At 39.9% G+C, this 21,440-nt stretch overlaps 1 protein-coding gene across 12 annotated transcripts in view; it reads left to right on the top strand.

The window, feature by feature from the left end:
• The window catches only part of large2 (LARGE xylosyl- and glucuronyltransferase 2), a 78,937-nt gene that overhangs the window by 35,992 nt on the left and 21,505 nt on the right, over nt 1-21,440 (top strand). The window contains exons 1-2 of one of the 12 annotated variants that reach the window (XM_023827122.2): nt 8,468-8,872; nt 19,492-19,559. The exons of 6 other annotated variants lie outside the window; for them this stretch is intronic. The gene's annotated coding sequence lies outside the window, so the exon portion shown is untranslated. Of the gene's footprint in view, nt 1-8,467; nt 8,873-19,229; nt 19,560-20,431; nt 20,455-21,440 lie in introns of those variants that run through there. 5 more of the 12 variants (XM_023827120.2, XM_023827123.2, XM_023827119.2 and 2 more) reach the window with 5 other exon arrangements.

The following is a 21,440-nucleotide window of genomic DNA, read 5'->3' as shown; positions in this document are numbered from 1 at the left end:
GGCAGGACAAGTTCATAACAAGCTCCTAGAAGCAGTATTGAAGTCCCATAAAGCAAGTAAGAGGCCCTTCATAAATTGTGCTGTGGTCTCTTCATTTTTTCCAAACCTTTATATTAATATATTTACGTTTAAACCAGACCTGCCTTAATATTATAGCGTGTTCTTTGTTTTTAACAGTAATGATGTTTGATACGACCAAGAAGTTGTGTTGCCGTAAGATACTTAATATCTGTTTTACAGATTATTGCTCATTCTGCAGTTCACAGAGGAAAGCATGCTGCTTTCTGAGTATATAATTATAGTTTCTGTTTACTATGCGACTGGGGAAGTGTTAAATTGTGTAATACAACAGAGAGGCATTAATCTATGAGGCTGCTCGTGTACTGGCTGTATCATGGCTAGTATGCCTTCATCATCGTTACAGGAGTGCTCACTGTGTCCCTTCACCATGATCTCGTCTAAGAGAGGATGGGTGGTGTGTATTTGTTGTCCTTGGCGCTGATGTGATGCTTATTTTTTAAATAAAAATGAACACTGTAATAATTCCACTGGCCCCTGCTATTATGGCACTGCCCACATTATGACTTTCAATTTGAATCAACTCTTAGCTACCCTTCATTAGCTAAATAAAAGCGGTGTGTGGTTTACACTTTTCTTGCGTTGTCGTTGACAATATAGGTACATTTTTCTTTGATATTAATAAAGTATACTCAGCCACATTACAGCAGAAGTATTGCTGTTGGATAATGTACATCATGGACGTATATCATCTTACTTCAAAATTTTGGCACCTTGGTGAGCTCTGAGAAAATAGGTGTACTCCATAAATGCTGAGCTGTTCTGCTTGGTGATGCCGAAGTCTTACTGTCACCTCATAAAGTGAAGTTCATGCCCTTGAGTGGTCAGTTTCAAACGTATTTCTCCATCTTTGTCAGCGCATGGTACATTATTCAGAACCGTTAGTTGTCACGGCAACACGGACAGTGGTATTTCATCTTGTTTTTGGATTTGCATAATGCTGCCATTTTTCTTTAGCGCTGTACTTGACTTGATGCATATACTTAAGTGCAGATGACCATGTGGATGGACACAGAAACAAAAAGAACAAATGTTTGATTGGAGGTCATCATACATGATACGTGTTTCCATGGAGAGGAATTCTTAGAGCCAAATGAAAAGGGATGGTTCATCTAAATCAATATTAGGAAATGAGGCTGTTCTCCTCTTTCTTTATTCTCTTACCCCAGCTGTAGCCATTCATGCTAGCTACCTAAAATCAATGCAAAAAAGAGAAAATGCTAACAAATAAAACTAACATTGAACACAGCCATGCCATTTTATGCAGATAACGCTTTAGAATAGCTTTACAGTTCCTTGGCCGAATGTGATATCCCAAATTATTGTGGGACCTTTACTGAAATGAGAGATTATCTGCTTCCCCCCGTTAATGTACTGATCTATTATAAAGGGGACGAAGACACGGGGGACACATTAGTTCTGCAGACCACCAGCACTGCAAGCCTTAATTATTAGTACACACGGAGCTCTCGAGGCTCGTTTTACACAGTGCTTAAAATAATTTGTTATAGACGCTGCTCCAGAGTTGCACTGTACTTTCGGAGGCATGGGGCTCAAGGAGAATAGGTGCAGATTTCCTTGCAATCAGGCATTGTGCCCCCCCCCCCCAGCATTACTTTGTTTCCCTGATGATGACAGAGTAACTGCTGCTGTATAGCGCTCCTACAGGACTCCTTATAATCATTAGTAGGGCACCACCCTGGCTGATTTGTTTTCCTGAGCTGTTGATTTTCTGACGCCCTAACCCTCCTCCTCACAGCTTTGATCATGCAGCTCTGATACGGTTCGGTTATTCAGGCTTATTTCGTTTTTTTTTTGTTTTTTTTTTTAACCCAATTGTGAGGAACTCATTGGAGAGGACGAACAACAAAAGCATCATTTGTGAAGAGAGGCACATCGGAAGAAACGTACATCCTCCGTGGTAACGGCGGAGCAACAGTGGTCTTTTGCTGCGATTCATCAAAGCTCAGAGCGAGCGAAGGATTCTCTAATGAACCTGAAATGCCTAATTTGAGAGCTAGTGAGGTGTTGCTTCAGGAAGCAGTCTCAGGTGGGTCATTAGTGTACGTGTTAAGGTTTGATTAAAGGAAACAGAACCTTGTTAGCTGGGAGTTAATCAGCACTTTACCTTTACAGGACTCACAACTCTCAAATGCTGTCTGGAAATTGGGATGAGAATGTAGGTTTGTTTATAATCGTTTTATCTTTATAGAACTGAAATCGGTATATCTGTTTTAAAACTTACTGGTAGAAAAATCTTTGTTATTTTGTCTAGATTTGAAGCTAAAGTTCTCCACAGCTTACAGAAGGCGGACCTTCTCTTTTTTCAAAATTAATAAATTCAATCCCAAGACAATCCCTAGGTAAAATTGGATATCATAGGATGCCCAAGCAATCAGCCGTACCCCAGCAGCAGGCTAAGACAATGACATGCTTCCACCATTCAGTATCAAAGCATAACCACGAAACTGAGGCAAAAGATAAACATTTTGTTGGAATGGAGGGTCTGATGCAGCTTAACTAGAAAAAAAAAAAGATTTTACTGCAAAAAAAAATAATAAAGGTGACTAATGGTCAGTCACATTGTAGTTGCATTTTAGATGCAGGTTTAGAAATTTTAATGTGTGAGAATGTATAGATGTATGAATATACATTTGCACTTTTAAGTTGCTTTGATACAAATGGAAGAATTAAAAATCACAGCATAAATGTAATATTTATTATTGAACCTTTAAACGCGTTACACCATCAAAAGTGTACCAGTGACTTGATAGACAGGAAGCAGTGTTTCTAAATTCTGGCGTTAGTCATACGTGTGTCCATTTGGTCTTGCTATGCTGAAATATGGCCTTCTGTCCCGAAAAACATTTAATACCCCCTCTGTGCATCTTGTATTCATGCAATATGTCTCAAAGATTTGTAACTCACGGCACGCATTTTTCATGATATTGTGTCTGAAATGTGGCTGAGACACCAATGTCCCCAAAGGTAACCCCAACAGTGTTTCTGAAAGATTGATGTAGAATGTTCCGGCAAAATGGATGGCAGCATATTGCGTATGACTCCAGTCTTTATAACTGTGCATGACTGTTACGCACATTTCTGTGACAGATTTAGACTGATTCATGGGGTAGTGAATACAAGACGTGTGGATGTTCACCTCAGCATCCCGAATGCTACGAGAGAGTTTTATGGTATAGAGCTGGTCCATTTTTAGCCATGTTCTGTATCATATTAATTATACTGTATTTCAATGTTATTTCGATTGCCAGTCAGGTAACGTGAATCATTTTAATTTTTAATTGAAGGTCTCCATCTCTTCATGTATGTTGAGATCCAAAATGTAAGTGCTATTTGGAATCAATCACAGTTTTTCATCCAGGACCCTGACAGATTATTTAGAGGATGGATGGATGGACAGCATAAGCAAACAGTTATAAGCATTTGATCTGTAGATATCTCTCCACCATAGGTCCTGCAAAGAAGTAATGCATAGTACAGCCTGGCAAAAAGAGATCAAGTGTCCTGTTTTCAAGAAATAATTATGCAGGCAATCATAGTCCATGAAGTTACTGCTGCAAATGATAGGTATTATTTATGAAGACATTTGAGATGTAATAAATGTCTGTTATTTGCATATTTCATGGAAAAATTACAAGTAAAATGATATGTTAAAGTAAATACAGGCATCAATCAATGTATGGGTGAAATAATTATAATGGGTGGTTGAAGGTGTGTAGCAGGGGGGCTGATTGATCAGCACTCACCCCCACTACCCTGACTGGGGTACTGTAAGTGATAAGATGATGGATGGATGGATGGATGGATGGATGCTTTGAAGGACATATTTTTTGCATTCCTTACCTTTCCACAGCGATTCAAGTAATCTGTTCCTGATGAACATAGGAACTCCTTCTTTTACATTATATCTTACATAATCAAGGAATTGCAGTGATGCTTTTAGAATGCCTGTTGGGAGATGTTGTGGCCACACCTCTACGTGCTCCAGCTGAGTGAGTGATTCAGTGAGTGAGTGATTCAGTGAGTGAGTGAGTGATTCAGTGAGTGATTCAGTGAGTGAGTGAGTGATTCAGTGAGTGATTCAGTGAGTGAGTGAGTGATTCAGTGAGTGAGTGAGTGATTCAGTGAGTGAGTGAGTGATTCAATGAGTGAGTGAGTGATTCATTGAGTGATTCAGTGAGTGAGTGAGTGATTCAGTGAGTGAGTGAGTGAGTGATTCACTGAGTGATTCAGTGATTCAGTGAGTGATTCAGTGAGTGAAAGATTCTTTTTAGTACCTATGGATAGAAGCATGGACAAGCATGACTTATCAGCTAATATGTGGATTTGCTAGTAAATAGATGAATGAATAAATGCAGGCTGGATGGTTGGAAGGTCTATGACTAAGCTACACTACTTGGCGTATAACTTTCACATTAAAATGCAGAACTAGGAACATATATATTTTGTTAAGTGTAATAAAATACTTTCAGTTCTGGCTGAATGATTTGTCAGTATTGTGTAAACTTTTTTCATTTGTATTGTAATTATGTTACAATTTCCATTCTACATATAACTAATACCAATATATTTGTAGGAATAACTTACATGAGGCTTAAAATATTATGATTACTAAACATAAAAATAACATCACTATAAAATGTGTTTTTGAGACAATATGTGGTTTCCAGAGCATTACTGTATGCTATATTAAAAAATTGCCTCCACACAAACCAGCGAAGTCAGTGTTTGCTGCATTTCCTACTACATTAATTACACATATTAAGGTTGGAGCACAGATGTTTGCTTAGAGGGAATGAAATGATTCTGTTTTTGACAATGAGTATATTGACAGAGAACAGACTGTTTCCTTACTGGATACTGCTTTTTAACCATGTTTGACTGGGACTGACTGTAACGTTGCTCAGTTATGGGTCAGTTTTGAATCTTGAACACATCTGGCCCATTTTTTGTAACATTTTACCTTTAAACATTATTTTTAGGCAACATCATTCTTTCAGTATTTTAGTAAATAAACGGTTTTAATGGTGGTTGGAACATCATATAACTTCTGTTACAATGGGTAACTAACTTTATTCCTACACCAAAAAGTGTCTCCGTTTTGATCTGTAGTGACAGAGTGGAAAACTACTTTTTTATGTTTGTCTCTGTGAAGGAGACCCATCCATCTTTCAGCCGCTTATCCAGCACAGGGAAACGGGCGGGTCTGGAGTCTGTCTCAGGTAATGAAGTAAGCTTTTTTCTAAAAGTAATAGGTCAGTAACAGGCATTATCTCAGTCCTGGTTTCTTCCCCTGAGAAAAGAGGCCGATAGGTTTTACACTTCGGTGAAAGGTTCTCCATTTCTGCTGAAGCAATTTTTTGCAGCCATGTTTGGGATCCGCTTGGGGAACAAGAACCTTAGTTTAATCAATACTTGCTGTCAAAAATATATATGCACAAACCTTGTGAAATCTTTTGATCCCATTTTATTTAATTCTTTTTTATTTACACAGTAAATTTTTTATGAATTTACCAATATAAGAAATATTGAGTCTGTTTCTTTTTTTTCTTTATCAGTTAAGTGTAATACTGAGAATGACATTTAGCAGTGTGTCTTTTTTTTCAGTGATTGATCGTCATGACATGCAGTCAATATTACCCCAGATGAAAAGGTTCTTCTGTGTGGAGGGAACACATTGGCAGTGTGTCTTTATTTGGTTTCACCATGTTATGTTCTTGCAATGGCTCTTTGGTGTTGCTCTGTAAAAAGTGAAAAAAGATATATAAATGGCATTTATGCATGAGGCATGTAGCTTTCTTCAAATGAAAATTATTGGGAAAGAACATTATGCTTCCATATCACTTATTCATCCTTTACTGATCCTTTAGATTAGATGGAGTTTATTGATCCCCAAGGGGAAACTCACTTTATCCCATCTTTTCTCTCCATGAGACAGACCCCTGCAGGTGAGACCAAGCTTGTGGGGGGGGGGGGGGTCACAGGCAAGTGTTCGTTACCTTGCAGCCCCCGGGGAGCTGGGGGTTAAGGGCCTCGCTTAAGTGCCTATGGGCATGTGACTGTTGTGCTAAGACCCAACAACCTTCTGGTGGCAGGTACAGCGGCTCAGCACGGCGAGCCACATACACGGCTCACACCCACCCCCCTTTGCCAGTTTATACAACCGTGCATTTATGAGGAAATTTACTTTCAATAGTAAGTCTGCCACCGTGTGATTAGGTCGTGTCTCATGTTTACTACAGTCATCTCAGAACTGGACTCCAGAAAGGAGGGACTCTAGTTTTTAATATTGGTACCATGATAACAAAAAGGTGATTTAAAGTTTGAACACATCAACTGACAGAAAAGACCCAGGCATCCTTGATGGTGTCAATTCTGCAATAAGAAAAATACATAGGCCTTTCAGAGAATAACATTTTTTGCCTCTGCGCAGACATCCAGAAATCAGAAATGAAAAATTAGGCTGTAACAGCAGCATATTCCAGCTTTTTTTATGTAGAAATGCCTGTGACGATTCATTCTCGTGTGACGATTCATTCTCGTGTGACGATTCATTCTCGCGTCTTATTCTGCCTGGAATGGGCTTCATGTTTCCCTGCCACCTTGACCAGGCTATGAATATGGATGGATGGATGGTGTTCATTTTCAGAGTGTACATCATAAAACATATGCTGCATATTCAGAAGTAAATATTTAGCTGGATGGTATGGTTATGATCTAAAGACCACCCCCCCCTCAGTATGTCTTTCTTTAGCATCACAGGTTGCTCTTGTGTCAGATGGGAAGGTGGTGGGATATTTAGGCAAGTGAGACATGAGACGTCATGTTACTTTGGATGGAAGTCTCTGCTAAGTAACTAAGTAATGCAATAAAAAGCTGCACTTGGTGTTGCAGGAATGCCGCATCCTAAAAGGCACTGTGATGCAATTATCCCTTTTCCAGGAATGGAGTTACATCCTGCCTCTTCACTTTCCGCATATCTTAATGCATCTGTTTTAGTTTTATTGAAATTACATTTTGGGAGCCAGTAAAATTATATCACTTTGCAGGAAATGATAAATTGCCATCTGCCTCTTTCCACCTGCATCTGCTCCATATGCCGACGTATCAGGTCGCAGTTTTGAGGCGTCTGACTTCACCGAGTGATTGACAGAGGAAATGATGCAGCGCGGCTTTGGGGAAACGTGCATTAATCTCGAGAGATTCGAAGAACACCCTCCTTGGGAAAATACGGGGCCAAGTTATGTTTTCTTGGAACTGTCTTCGTGGCTGGGAGCTAATGTTTTTATAGCAAAAATACTGGAGTCATCCCACAGCGACGACAGCATGTTATAGGAAATGCTGTGATATTCCCTGCCGTGTTTCTTTAATCTGGTGATGATTGCCCAGTGTTTTATATTGTTATATGATACTCATATACTACATTTGTATGTTTTGTTGAAGTAAGGTGTAGACTATTTTTCCTCAATTAAAAGCTAAGCAAGTTATTTCATAGCTATGGTTGGAGCTGGATTCAAACCCAGGACCTTTGGGTCCATCAGCCAGTGTCTCACCCGTAGCCAGGTGTCTTAAAGGAGCAATAGAACTGGGGTGTGCATGGGAGCCCACAACCCCTTCCTATTTCGGAGCGACAAAGCGGACCATCCGTGGTGAATTTCAGGGGCCCTCATGGCAAGTGAGGCCCCGCTGGGGGCCGAGATCAGGGGCCAACTCTGTTATAGGAAATGCTTTGATATTCTCCGCCCTGTTTCTTGAATCTGGTCGTGACTTTTGTGTCATTCTTTAGCGAGGTATTGCAAAAACATATCTCGGGGGATATTAGATACCAAATTACATTCAAGATTCAAAATGCTTTTTCATGGACAGGGGCCACATTGACTTGTCCAGGAGTCTATTATCCAAAGGAGTTTGTATTTGTCTCTTCCTCACAGCTAAAATAGTGGAGCAATTCTGATCAAGTAAGTTCCTTAATGGGACTAAAGTAAGATCTCTCCAGGGGCCCAAGCTAGCGACCTTCAGCTTATGAGGCTAAGTCCTTAACCACAATGGCAGACGGCTCCCCAAGTGATTAAGTAACAAAATGACATAACCCCTTATACTGCAGCTTAAGTATGGCCTTCATTCTTATTTATGAGCTCTCTTAGGAATATCATAGAATCAATTATTTATGCCATCATTACTGCAGTATTAAAATACTAATATTAACATCCCATCAAATGTGAGGCGAGGACAAGATCTCTGATTCTTTACAGCAAACAAACATGATTATAGGGAGGGCAGATCATCATGTGCGCCCCATTGGTAGCCTGCAGAAGGGGCGGGGTTTTGGGGGTGTGGCCAGAGGTTAAATCAGCGAGGCACATACCAGCTAGTCTAATTGGCAGGCGCTGCTCATTTTACTTTCCGTTTGAGAGTCCGGGAAGACGGCTGTCTCTGGAGACGGAAGAGAGAGTCTCCTAAATGCATTTCCCATGTTCACTCTGGGTCTTTCTGGACTGCGCAACATGCCGTTTGTCATCTGCTGAGTCGGCTCTTGGGAGGACAAGCAAGCACATGCCACCTGGTGGCCGTTTTTACTTTCGGTCTTTTTAAAGATGTCAGCCTGAAACTTTCCCCCCACCTTGCTACTGTAGCAGTACTTCTATTTTGTTCCAGTTGTCACCGATTGTGGATTTTGCTCTGGCGCCTCCGATCTGCATGGCAGAGATCCAGCAGCTACGAAATTGGATTGGAGGCTTTGGATTCCAGTACATGAAGGGAATTGATTGCATAGGTGAGGAGGAGGATGGTGATAAGAGATACTTTTGCCCTAAATGTCTTGCATGCCATAGACTAGCTTAGAGTTCCATATGATATGCTAGCTGTACGCCTTACCCTGTCGGATTGGTTCAAGTAACACCAAAACTAGTGTGAAGCATTATTGATATACAGTAGGTATAGTTATGAATGTGCCAAGGAGGCACTGAACTCATTAACCACTGCATATATTTCTGCTGCTTTAGGAATGATGGGTAGATAAGAGGAAACAGATATCCTGTTCAGCTTAGTAACCTGAAAGGAAGCTTAGTGATGTTTACATTTTGAAATTAACTTTTAAACGGTTTAAAAAATGAATTGTGTTTTGTTTAGGCGAAGATCTGAGGGAAGTTATTAGAATAAGGGGAGATCCCTTTGAAATTTAAATTGTTTTAAGAGCCGTAAACAGAGTAAAGTTAGTTTATTGGGGATCGCTATTTTAATAACAAAGTACTTTTAGTATCCAGCATTACAGTTGCTGTACTTTTGACTGGTAATGAGAGATTCATTAAACTTGTATCACAAAAAAAATGTATGCTGATAACCTGCTTGTATAGCCCTCTGAATGCTTCATTAAAAACAGATCAATATCAGCCGAATATCAGCCTGAAGTTTGGCACAAGTCAATGTCTTGGCTGATAAATCGAAACATTATAGAAGTGAAACATGGCTGGTAGTTATCTCCTGACACTATATGCGTCATTATTTTAGCATTTAGCAGTTTACACTTTAATATATTAGCAAATACTTGCAGAGAAGCTAATCGTTTAATCTTCGACGGCTGCTTTTTTCCAGCTGTTTGCTCTTCAGAGATTCCGAGATGCCCCACCAGTGTAATATTAAGCGGGGCAGCCTCTGCAGCACTGAAATGTAACTACAAAGCCAGTACTTTATTATTTTTCTTGCTTTGCCTTTCAAATCTAAAGTGCCTGAACAATGCAGCTTTAAAACAGCTCAGCCAGGATGATGCTGATAGAAGCTGTAAGGGTTGCTGACTCAGGCCGGAATGAAAACTGAGTGCTGGACACTTTGAATATTTCACCGAGGTCATGGGGAGCAGCTCTTTGGGACAAGTGATCTGTCAGAAACTTATTGTTTGCGTTTCCATTATTTGCATTGCTAGAAATTTCTACACGGAAGCAAACTTTGGAGAGTTCATTCAAAAAGTAATATGATGCGTTTTTGTTCAGAGGTACCAAAGGCACAGAAAACACCTCTTTTTGAATGTGGTGATGTTTTTTTTCCCCTTCCTGAGCTAAGTGAATTCAACAAGATCAGCCAGACAAATTAGAACCTAAATGGAAATTATCCTCAGCATTTGTTTTCTAGCTACCACCATGATTGTGAATCAGTGCAAGCCAATAACCATGCAGAGTAATATTGCTTTCTTTATGAGCGTATTTGTTTTCTCTAATGCTTGCAGCTTTGAAGTTCCATTAACTTTTTTTTTTGAATTGCATTGCATGCACTCTATCAACATTCAGTGCAACATACAATCATTCAAGATTCCTAGTTATGCAACGTTGTTTTCCTTCCACATTTTTCCGACTGACCTTAGAAGCCCTTCAGTACGAAGTTGGCTCCTTAATGAGACGTCGGAATGCGTATCACCCCAAGGGTGATCAACCTTGCAGGGGTCGACTAAGTTTTTGCAAGTACTCAGCTGCAGTCTTGTTACTTGGCTCTGCCGCTGCATGTCTAACGCACCCGCAGATTTCATGCGGGGCCGAAAACCGAACGTGGGAGCAAAGCCCTTTCAATGTAAATATTTCAAAGTGCAAGTTAATTTCCAGGTCGCAGTTCAACCCCAAGAGCGGGCTGAGTGGGAAATCGGCGGAGGTAACATGGATTGCGTCTTCGTCGCTGGTGTGGCAATTTTATTTGTGTGTTTACTCATTCGTATTTCAGAAACGCTTAGCTGATGCATTTACCCATAGCTACTTATGAGTTCTCACCCACATACGCAGCTACATATTTCGCCAGAGTAATTTAAGGTTGCAGCCTTCAAGGACCCTCCTTGTGCATGAGCCATCAGCCAATCAGGTCGTGTGTCCATATGCTGCACTCTTGTGCTACCTGGTAGAGCACACCAGTTGAATGCCAACATGATTATGACTCATACAGGTTTCATGTAATATTAAGGGCAAGGAGGACAAGTGGTTTACCATTATTTAATTTATATCAGTATCATCAGTGAAGCTTTTTTCAAATTTTGTTTAAAGATTGCAGGCAAAAGAACAAATTTAATGTAGCTTTGTATCTCAAATGTATTTGGATAAATTCATAGATTTATTTTTAAGAATCCTTTTTCCCTCTCTCTTCAGTGGGTTATAAAGATATGAATGGTAAATGAACTTCCTGTTTGCACTTCCAGAAAATTCTGCAAGTTTTCTTTAATGCTTTAAAATTTCAGAGCATCACAACTGCTTTATTTTTTTTTATTTCACATTTTTAAAATTTATTTACAAATTGTCAAACTTCTGAATGGCCCAAGCTATATTTTCTAGGATGCATCTATTCGCATGGTCCTCTGACCCTCCCTTCCAAAGCCTTCTTCAACATTGAAACTCTATCACATCCTTTCTGTCTTCTGGACCTTTAATGGTGTCCAGAAGAAGGCTGTTTCCTATTATACAAAGCAGCAGTAAAACCCGATTAGATCTGTCTCGCCACATCATAGCCATTGGCTGTTGGAAGGCAGGTCTCATAATTTACTTCAAACGGTAATGATTGCAGAATATATCTTCTTAAATGGACTCCATAATGGATAACGGAGCTGTTGTGTTCTGATCCTATTTAGCCGCTGGAGTCATGAAACTTGAAGACATTGAGATGGGAACGATTGTTTGAATGGGGTGATTAGTGCCCCAGTCAAAGGCTATTCAAACAGGAGAAACTGCATTAGAACACAAATGCAAAGTTAACAAATTAAGACACCAGGTGCCATTGCATGGCTGGTTAATTACAGCTAATTGTGCTTATTTTCCTCATTTTTGCTCCTCACCCCCAACCATATCACTTTATTCAGCTGGCTGCTCTGCTTCCTAAAAACACCTCTAACAGATTGCGGAAGCAGAAATCACGGCCATTTGCAGTATTTAATCTGAATCGCACACGCCTCTTTGCAAATACTTTGTCTTAAATGGGAAAAAGAGGGTCATATTTCAGATGTTTTCCATGCTGTTCACCGGGAGAAATGGGTTATAGGGAATAAAAAACTAGGAAAATGGCATTTCCAGCTGACATCGCATCGCCAGCAAATCGACCCAGACCATAATAAGCAGGCTTCCACACTCATTTATGGGTTTACGGTTTTCTTAAATACATATGAGAAGGTTGATGCTGTTGAACGAGAAACAGCTAATTCCAACAGGCTGAGCACTATCTGCTGGTTATAGTCTGGGTGATCATGAGCGTAACGCACTGTTCCTTCACATATATACTGGAATCTGTTAACGTTTGTGAAGGCTATTTGTGGTCTGCCCTGATGTTTACTCACTGTGACAGTTAAAAAGAATATGGCTACATGTGCTGCACATTGGAAAGCAGGATTTCTAGACAAACTAACCATGTGGGTATTATTAAGATAAACTGGCAGTAGCCAATTTTGAAGTTGCTTGAGTCATACTGGGAACAGTAATGAGGCACCTTTGGAATTTTATATATTCTGTCCTGTGCTGATTGTGGTTGACAATACACAGTCCATACAGACAAATGTTTGTTTAATCTATAACCATCATATGTTGTATGACTGGAATTTCTTTGAAAAAGATAATACAATCACTACAACTCTTTTTATTTTTTTAAATCTTTGTGAGCTAAAAAAAACTTTCAATTTCACTGGAAAACCAGCAAAACATTTACAACAAATAAAGCTTGAAATATCTGGAGACAGGCTGAATGAAACAAGTTATAAATCCACAACCTTCTAAGGATCATCAGATCCATCCCTAAAATCTGATTGTTAGTCATCCAGTCTTTCGTTTTTCGAATTCAGTTTAACAGCACAGATAATAAGAAATAAGACAATTTTTTATTTTGTAAGATGCCATAATAAAGAGATCTTATATTAATAATTGTAATAAGCCCTGCTGGTTTCATATTTTCCCAGCTTCATTGGGCATTCCGGAATGGAATGCTCTAAGGTTTCATCCTGGAGACATTGTGACATATGACACTTTAATTGTGATGTAAACACTCAGGTTTTTCTGTTACTCTTCTAACACACATTAGGCATGTGATTTCTCATACATTCAGAAATCTTCGCTATATTCCTGAGATCTTGCTCAAGCTTTTGTGGACAAACCTCTACACATTGTGATACATTTCCACCATAAATATTACTAGTAATGCATATAGAGACAGGGTAGCTCAGTGACTATTAATTGTATCCATATCATCTCCATGGGTGTAGGTACAAGCCACACCCATAGTTTCACCTGTGGCTGGAGTAGTGATGCTCTGAGTAGGAGAGTTTTAGCTGATACGGATAGCTATCTCGAAAACGGACACTGATACCTGTGTGAGTGACTGGAGTGTGAGAGTGCCCTGCGATGGGTTGGCGCCCAATCCTCCAGTATAGGCTCTAGACCAGTGTTTCTCAACCCAGTCCTCAGCGAACCCCAGCCAGTCCATGTTTTTGCTCCCTCCCAGCTCCCAGCCAATCAGGAACACCGAATAGCTGGTACAGGTGCGTTGGGAGCTGGGAGGGAGCAAAAACGTGGACTGGCTGGGGTTCGCTGAGGACTCGGTTGAGAAACACTGCTCTGGACCCTCCATGATTCTGAATAGGACAAGCGGTTTTTCAAAATGAATGAATGGTTGAAAGGATGGACACTGTTACTGATTGTTTGGAAGGTTCTGCTTAAATAAATTTAAAGGGACACTTCACCCAAATAAATTAAAAAACAAACGAATTACATTCCAAAAATATTGAATTTAAGTATTTATTTTTGGCAAGAAAACACCGACTCTGGCATTCAAGTCCCAGGGCACTATATTTCTATAACTGTATACATTATATATTTATAACATTTATAACAGAGAAGGGCTGATCATCGAGTGTGATCAACACTGTAATTTTCTGAGTAATATCTTTTGATTTCACACTGTCTGCATTGAATTTTCTTTTGCTATCAGACTCCTGTGTTACTGACAGCCTGGCATTTTTCTGCAGTGCTGCATCCTACTTTATTGGAACGGATTTGTTTTTCAGAAACTCTTCATGCTCTGCACTGTCTCGCCTAAGGTGTGCAATCAAATTTGTCGTGTTCAAATGTTTATTCGTAGATCCTCCTTGTGAAATTCTAGCCGAACAATGTTTGCAAAATTATAATGATTCCACACAGCAGAATGCCTGCTCTCAATATTTGGCCTGACCCTGAATGTGATAAGTAATGCACCTCTGTTCAGTTTGCATCTTCTCTGTGTTTACTTCCTGATTCCAAGATCATGCACTTAGATGTTTCGTGTGGCTGAATTACTCTCTGCATGTACCTCCTGCTTCTTGGGGTGGATTAACTATGACTCAACAATGGATTCATGGATGGGTGGATTTCTTCAATAGAAATAGTTCCTTCTAAACTGTAATTCTAGGTTTATATTGTAGAGAACTTTAGCTAAAACCCCTGGGTTTGCTGCCAGTGTGTTTCAATCAGGGACGACGTGCCAAGAAGCCGTCATGGGACCGTAAAGGCACCCTGGACATGCTGTCTCCTCACCTAACCTTATGTCTTAATCAATTAGTCTCCCACCGTTCATTCTTCCTTATGTAACCTCTGCAAATGCCCTAGACTTTCATTTTCCATATTCCTTGGACATACGGAAGTTGTATTTAATCAACTTATTTCTCCAGTTTTTCAAAAATTACAACTGGGTATATAATGCTCATTTTTATGACTTCTTGAAGGCTGGTATTTTTATATTGCATTTTCTTGTACTTTGTATATAGACCGAAAATAGGCTGGCCTTCCCATACATCATTTGAAATTGCACCAAAGCACCTGGAGGCTGGAGAGGAAATTATAAAAATTCATTGTGGAAATGCTATGCATGTCATAACTTGTGGATTTGTTTTATGATACACGCATCTGTGTGCCGGCCAGGTCAGTTAATGAAGGCAAGAGTAAATCCCAGAAGAAACTCAGCAGTTACAGAGTATGTTCTCTCCGAGAACTGTATTAGTTCCAAGGCGTAGATGTGTGTGTGTGCTTCAGCACATGGCTGTCAGAATGGAAACGGCATCAGATTCCGAGCTTTTATTCTGTTTGATAAAGGCAGACATGTTATGGGACTGAGATGTGATCTCTCGTCTTGATTGACAGAGAAAACAAATTATAGTCCATTGTTTAAGAGGCAGTGAGTCTTTTGGGTGTTTTCGGGTGTTCTGTGTGTCCTCATGCAATCTTTCTGACCTCATTTTACATGGGGCGGGGTGGGGGGGGGAGGAACTCAGCGCAAAGGATGCTGGGATTGGTCCTCCAAGTTAAATTAAACGTTATCTCAAGGACAAAAAAAAAAATGTACTTTAAAAATCTCTGGATTAAAATAAATAAATAAATAATTCAGTTTAAAATTCAACCACAGTTGCAATCTTTGACTCACAGGGAAGCACTGAGTAAAATTAATTACATGGGAGTAAGCTGGGTTTGTGATAGTGCCTGTTTGTACATTGTCCTATCAGAAGTTGTGGGGAATCTCTCTGATTTTAGGAAAATGCAAAGACTAACAGTGACCAGCACAGAATTGCTGGCCTCAGTATTTGTGCTGACGCTGAATGTGGAATGTGCTGTATGAGCTAAGACCATTAACTTTATACCAACAATTACGGTGAAAGTGGACTATCTGATTTCTTCTTGTAAGTTCTAACATAACTGTATTTTGATAGATCATCAGATATCATTGAACCTTAAGTATGTCATTTATTTTAATTAAGATGGGGGGTGGTATGTGGCTTGGTGAGTTAGAATACTGTGCCAGTAATCAGAAGGGCGCCAGTTCAAATCCCATGGTCAGCAGAGTCATTTCACCGTTACACTTTAACCCCCCAACTAGGCCAGGGCCTGGCTGTTCCTGCTGTCTCATCTTTTATAAAAGTATCTGCTAAATTTTAAAAAAAAAATAGATTAGGAACACATGGTTAAAGTATTCATTTATTCATCTTCTGCCCACTTGTCCTGAGGGTACCTGGGGGGGCCCTGGATGACACACCAGTCCATCACAGGGCACACAGCCATATGTTTCAGGCATGTCTATGGAAGACCTCTGGAGGAGACCTGGTCAGCATGGGGTGAACATGCATGGTGAGGTAGCTTCCACCCTGCGCCATCCAACTTCAGTGCTGCTGAATTAGAATTTCGAGATCAGTGGCTATTGTTGACACACCACAACAAAATGTGTCCTTTGCATTTCACCTATATGTGACACCCAGAGAGCAGTACCTTGCTCAGGGTACCTCAGTGGTGCCTTGCTGGTCAGGGATTCAAACCTGCAATCTTTCAATTACAAGTGAGCATCCTTAACCATAAAGCCACCACTGCTCCAATTAAATTGCATTGGGAATGGGACTAGAACCCATGACCCTTGGTGCCAGAGACATAGATCAAACCGCTGCACCAATGATGGGCTCATTATAATGAAAATGAGTAGCTGTCATTGTTGACACACAATAACAAAATGTGTCCTCTGCATTTAACCCATGTGGGTCATTATGACCACCCAGTGAGCAGTGCTTGGGGGCAGTACCTTGCTCAGGGTACCACAGTTGTACCTTAGTGGTTGGGGATTCAAACCAGCAACCTTTCAATCACAAGCACTTCCCTAACCATTAGGCCGCCACTGCTTAATGGGCCCGGGTGAGGCTGCATGTGAACAAATGTCTTAATTGTACATCAGTAATTTATTTTTATGGCTGTGTCAGATTATATGGCTGAGATGAGCAGACTATGTAACAGCGTAAACCAATCAGATGAACTGAGCTGGACCGAATAATATTACAGAGATATAAAATTACATGGTGATTTAAGTGTATAAGCTATAGGGCACATTTGAGCATCAAAGCCCACAAAGGTACTATTCCGATAGCTATAACATGGTGAATGTGACCACTCCTTCCTGGAAAATGTGTGCAGTCATGCACAAGGTCACTCCACAAAGAACTGGAGACCAGTAGCCTACATTTCACTGGAAACCCAAAGGTGGGATCTAGATAAAATGAGGGTATACTATATGCATCATATATGACATGTGCATAATGAATAGTTTTTAATCACTGCGTTTAGGGTTATTTTACTTAGATTTTTATGCGAGTATATTGAATTCAAATATTGAATAACTTCAATGCACAAAACTGAAGCATATTCCTTTGGTTCACAAAGGCTCTTTGTTGAAGAGAGTGTAAGGCGATAGCGACGGAGAATAGAGCCCTTTGTTTGTTACTGTGTAGGTATGCTCTGAGGGGGAGTCCGGATTCCCAGGAGGAAACTTCTCGCTTGTCGTCCTCCCACTGGAATAGCTGGGAGCTCCGCCAGTCCAAACGCGCTTTTTCACAGACTAATGCCTCTGGGTCGGTCATACAGATCAGAGCACGTTGACATTATACCGTGAGCTTATGTGGGACCTGCAGTGGACACATGTGAAGAAATATTAAATGTGACCCTCTCTTTATTCTCTGTCTCCTTGTCACTGTCTCTGTCTGCCCCCCCCCCCCCCCCCCCCCCAGTTCAAATGGTACCGGTGCAGTCAGCATGGAAGCAAGAGGTATAATATTAGCTGTTAGCAAACAGCACAGGTACACAATGAAGAGACAATGAATAACATAAAATACAAAATGAATATTAATAACGGTGATAAATACAGTGAATATTTATAAAGCTACCCAGTTGCATCCTCATTTTGACACATTAATAGCTAAGTCACGTTACAAGTTCACTATCGCTTCCCCCACCCCACCCCACCCCACCCCACCCAACCTAACCTCACCCCACCCAACCTAACCTCACCCCACCCATACACACACACACACACACACACCCTCTCTCTCTTACTATTCTAGACTCATACTCATTTTTTCTGTCAGCAGAATGAAATTACTTTGTTTTAGTTTGAAGTTAATGTTGAAAACCAACTTCAGCACGACAGCATCATTTGTGATCCGGCGAAAGATTTCATTGATCAGCGCCGTCATAACGACAGCGGTACTAATTACACGGCGTGCACAATATGGTGCATTGTTACTCACTCTGAATAGAGACCAAAGAAGAAGAGAAAACATCGCAGTGGTGCACGCAAACATTTTGTTCCAGTGCAGGAGTGTTTGAAGCAGCAAATATATGCTTGAAAAATGCTTGGGAGAACATGAACTCTGGATAAAAGTCATAAACTCAGATTGCTGAAATTAAAAGAAAATCTAATTATCTTTTGATATACGACAATAAGAAACAGGACTGTCTGTCTGTGGTTCAGTCCATGTGCTAACTTGAATATCAGTACAGTGTGCAAAAAGCTTCCTCTCGGCAGTGATTTTTGGACAACCTGCATTTGTGGACTGAATTAGTGACATTTGGCCATAAGAGCAGTTATCCTACACCTTCCAGGACAGAAAAGTACAGAAAGCAAGAAAGAATCATTCTCACTTGGCCAGAGCAGGAAACTTCATTCCATCTCTAGGTGCTAGAGAAGTATTGTGCAGTACCTCTAAGAAGGTCCCGTGTGGGATGGTCCTTTTGTGGAGAATCTTTTGTGATAATGACCTTGTTTACTGTCATATTCTCACCTTTGCTACAGTCTCAGTTACATAATATTGTACGGCAGCTAGTTATTTAATGTCCTACTTGTGAATTTCATGATTCATTGTTATCTTGAAACAGTAGATAAGGACTGCACAGTGGTAGTTTTAAGCCAGATACAGTAACCTGACTTCAGGTGCGATATTGCACTTGTGGTGAATTTGGCAAAGTGCATAAAAACAACAGTATATTCCTTTAAACAACTACACTACATAAAACTACAGTGACTTGTAGTGGTAGTGGCTGCTCTCAGTGTTAGTTTGCAGAATCATTCTTTTAATTTGCAGCAGTTCACTTATCAGAAATAAAACTTCATTTCGTTTTTGTCTCCCTGCATTGTTAAATTCTAGGGGAAGTCAATATGTCATGATGAAAAGAATCATATTTCAGTTGCTCTCGCAGCACAAAAGACGCTGCTTCTCTTTCAAATCTCTCCAAGTTTTTCCTTCTGTTCTTACGCCGTGGATGGTTAATTATTGGCAAAGTGCCCCCTCCCTCTCTCCCTCCGTCCCCCCCTCCCTGTTTATCTGCAGCTTGGCGACTAAATAAACAGTTCAGAGAAAGAGAGGGGACTCTGGAGCAGTAAGTCAGGGAAGGGTTAAGAGGGCACTGGGCTCCCGTGTTTGCACAAAGGGAGTTGGTAGCTAGTAGTAGGGACAGCATTATTGGCAGAGTGTTTTCCCTGAAGCCTTTGAAGCTCATGTTTAGGACAAGATGAGCAGCTTCGTAGAAGAAAGACTCTGGGGAACAAAATTATGGGAGCTGCAGCAGATCACTTGAAGAAGAAATGACTGGGATCTTGCATTTACAGGTAAACAGAAGCTGCCACATTTTGACTCATCACATATAAGAGGAAAGGAAGGACAGGACCGGTGTACTGTAAGTAGCGGAAGTGAGGAGTTACTCTAGTCTGTCTATGGATCCATAACCGGGTTCAGTTACGGTAGATGGTAGGTGTCAGTCAGGGAGTATGGATTGAAAGCCTATATTCAAAATAAGTATTCAAAATTGGCAACTGCTGTGGAACTAAAGCTTACAGTGATAGTTGTGCTCTGTCCTACGTGTTATCCTGCAAATTACAATTACCAATTACAAATGTTTGTATTATCCATATAGTAGGAATTTTAGATTCCAGTCCTTTGTCTTAGTGATTGATGTCTAATTATTTTATAATGCTTGAAAAGTATCGATTGTGTGGAATTCACTTCGTAAGTGTTTTACGGAACACTCATTACATTAACCTTGGGCAAAGATGAAATGGAATGTTTGGGATGAAACCTGGGCAGTTCGAAGTTGGATGAGCTGTTAAGTGTCTGTATTACTCATGATCAGTGTAATAAGAATTTGTGCAGACTTAGCTGTGGGGAAAACACATTAAACACTAGAACAAATGACGATGGTTTGGTGCAGGGGGATTTTATTGTATCAAGATCAAAATCATGTTTAATCTCTTACTAGCTCCTGCTCTTTGACTCTTTGTTCACCTGCTGAGTGTTTATGCCATGCATTTTTTTTCTGTTTCTCTTATAAATGATTTACAAGGCCAAGTGACACTGCATTCTGTGACTTTGTGATTCTAATCAAACAGAAAACAACATGAACCTACCGATGCTTTTATATATACAAGAAAACTGAAGTGGGTGGTGCCTCAGCTTAAAATTATGAGAGGTTTCAGGATGATTCATGATTCGATGTATTTTGGCTGATGTTTAATTATGAGGTGGATATTTTTTTACTCGAGTACAGCAAGAACAACACTACATGAAAAGTACAGGTAACAGATCTACAAAATTAAACCAACCAATGGCTCACCATGACAGAAAGCCATACATTTTGCTATGGAAAAACACATATTAACAGGGTTGAGGTTTAATTAAAGTTTAATTAAACTGAGAATTACTAAGAACTGTAATTTAACTGACAGATTACAGGATGCAGAATTACATTAACTGTCTTATATGAAATGATTTTTAATTTGATTCTAATACACTATTTAATTTCAAACCTTTTTCGTTTGATATTAAATAAATACTGTCATTTAACCAGTTCAACAAACTTTCCATGAAAATAAATTGAAAATAATGATTATTAAAACCACCATCATAGGAGCATAAAAGGTGTACAGATGCCAATAAAAATTATTCTAATAGATCTCTTGAAAACGTTATTCCTTTTAGGTTTTTAGAGCTGGGGGTAGGTACTGTATTAATCAAACCAGTAACGTTTTCACGTTCTACAAATGATTATAACTATTTTGTATGACACTCAGCTCTACAATTCTGCTATTATTATTTAAATCCAAATTCTGTTTGTTGTTGGGGGTTGTACTTGCATTATACAATGTCAATAAAGGTATTTTATCACGGTACAGTTATATTTAGCTTTGTTCAAGTGAGGCGGATATACTAAATATGTTTAATCTATGTTAGATGTGATAAGGCTGTAAAATTTGAAATCACTGCTGCCAGTTTGATATCTGGGGTACGGTCTCTCATGTTGCACCACATATTTGTATAACGCGAATTTGCTCGTACTGTACTGTACGTCGTTGGTGAATAGGGGACATACGCTTCATTAGTACGTTTGGACGCACCTGAAGGCGTCGGTCCACTTGATGCTCAGCTCAATTAGCGCACATATTTTGTTTTGGAAGCGTGATTTTCATAAGATCTACTCCATTACTGTAAAGATGAATGAGCAAGTTTCAAGAAAGTGTTTTATGAAGCGTACTGGAGAGACTTCAGGCACTGGACGTAAGAA

This window comes from Paramormyrops kingsleyae, chromosome 13, assembly GCF_048594095.1.
Source record: "Paramormyrops kingsleyae isolate MSU_618 chromosome 13, PKINGS_0.4, whole genome shotgun sequence".
In the NCBI taxonomy this organism is placed as follows: Eukaryota; Metazoa; Chordata; class Actinopteri; order Osteoglossiformes; family Mormyridae; genus Paramormyrops; species Paramormyrops kingsleyae.
The sequence above is the reverse complement of the archived record's forward strand: the minus strand, read 5'-3'. Positions and strand labels throughout refer to the sequence as shown.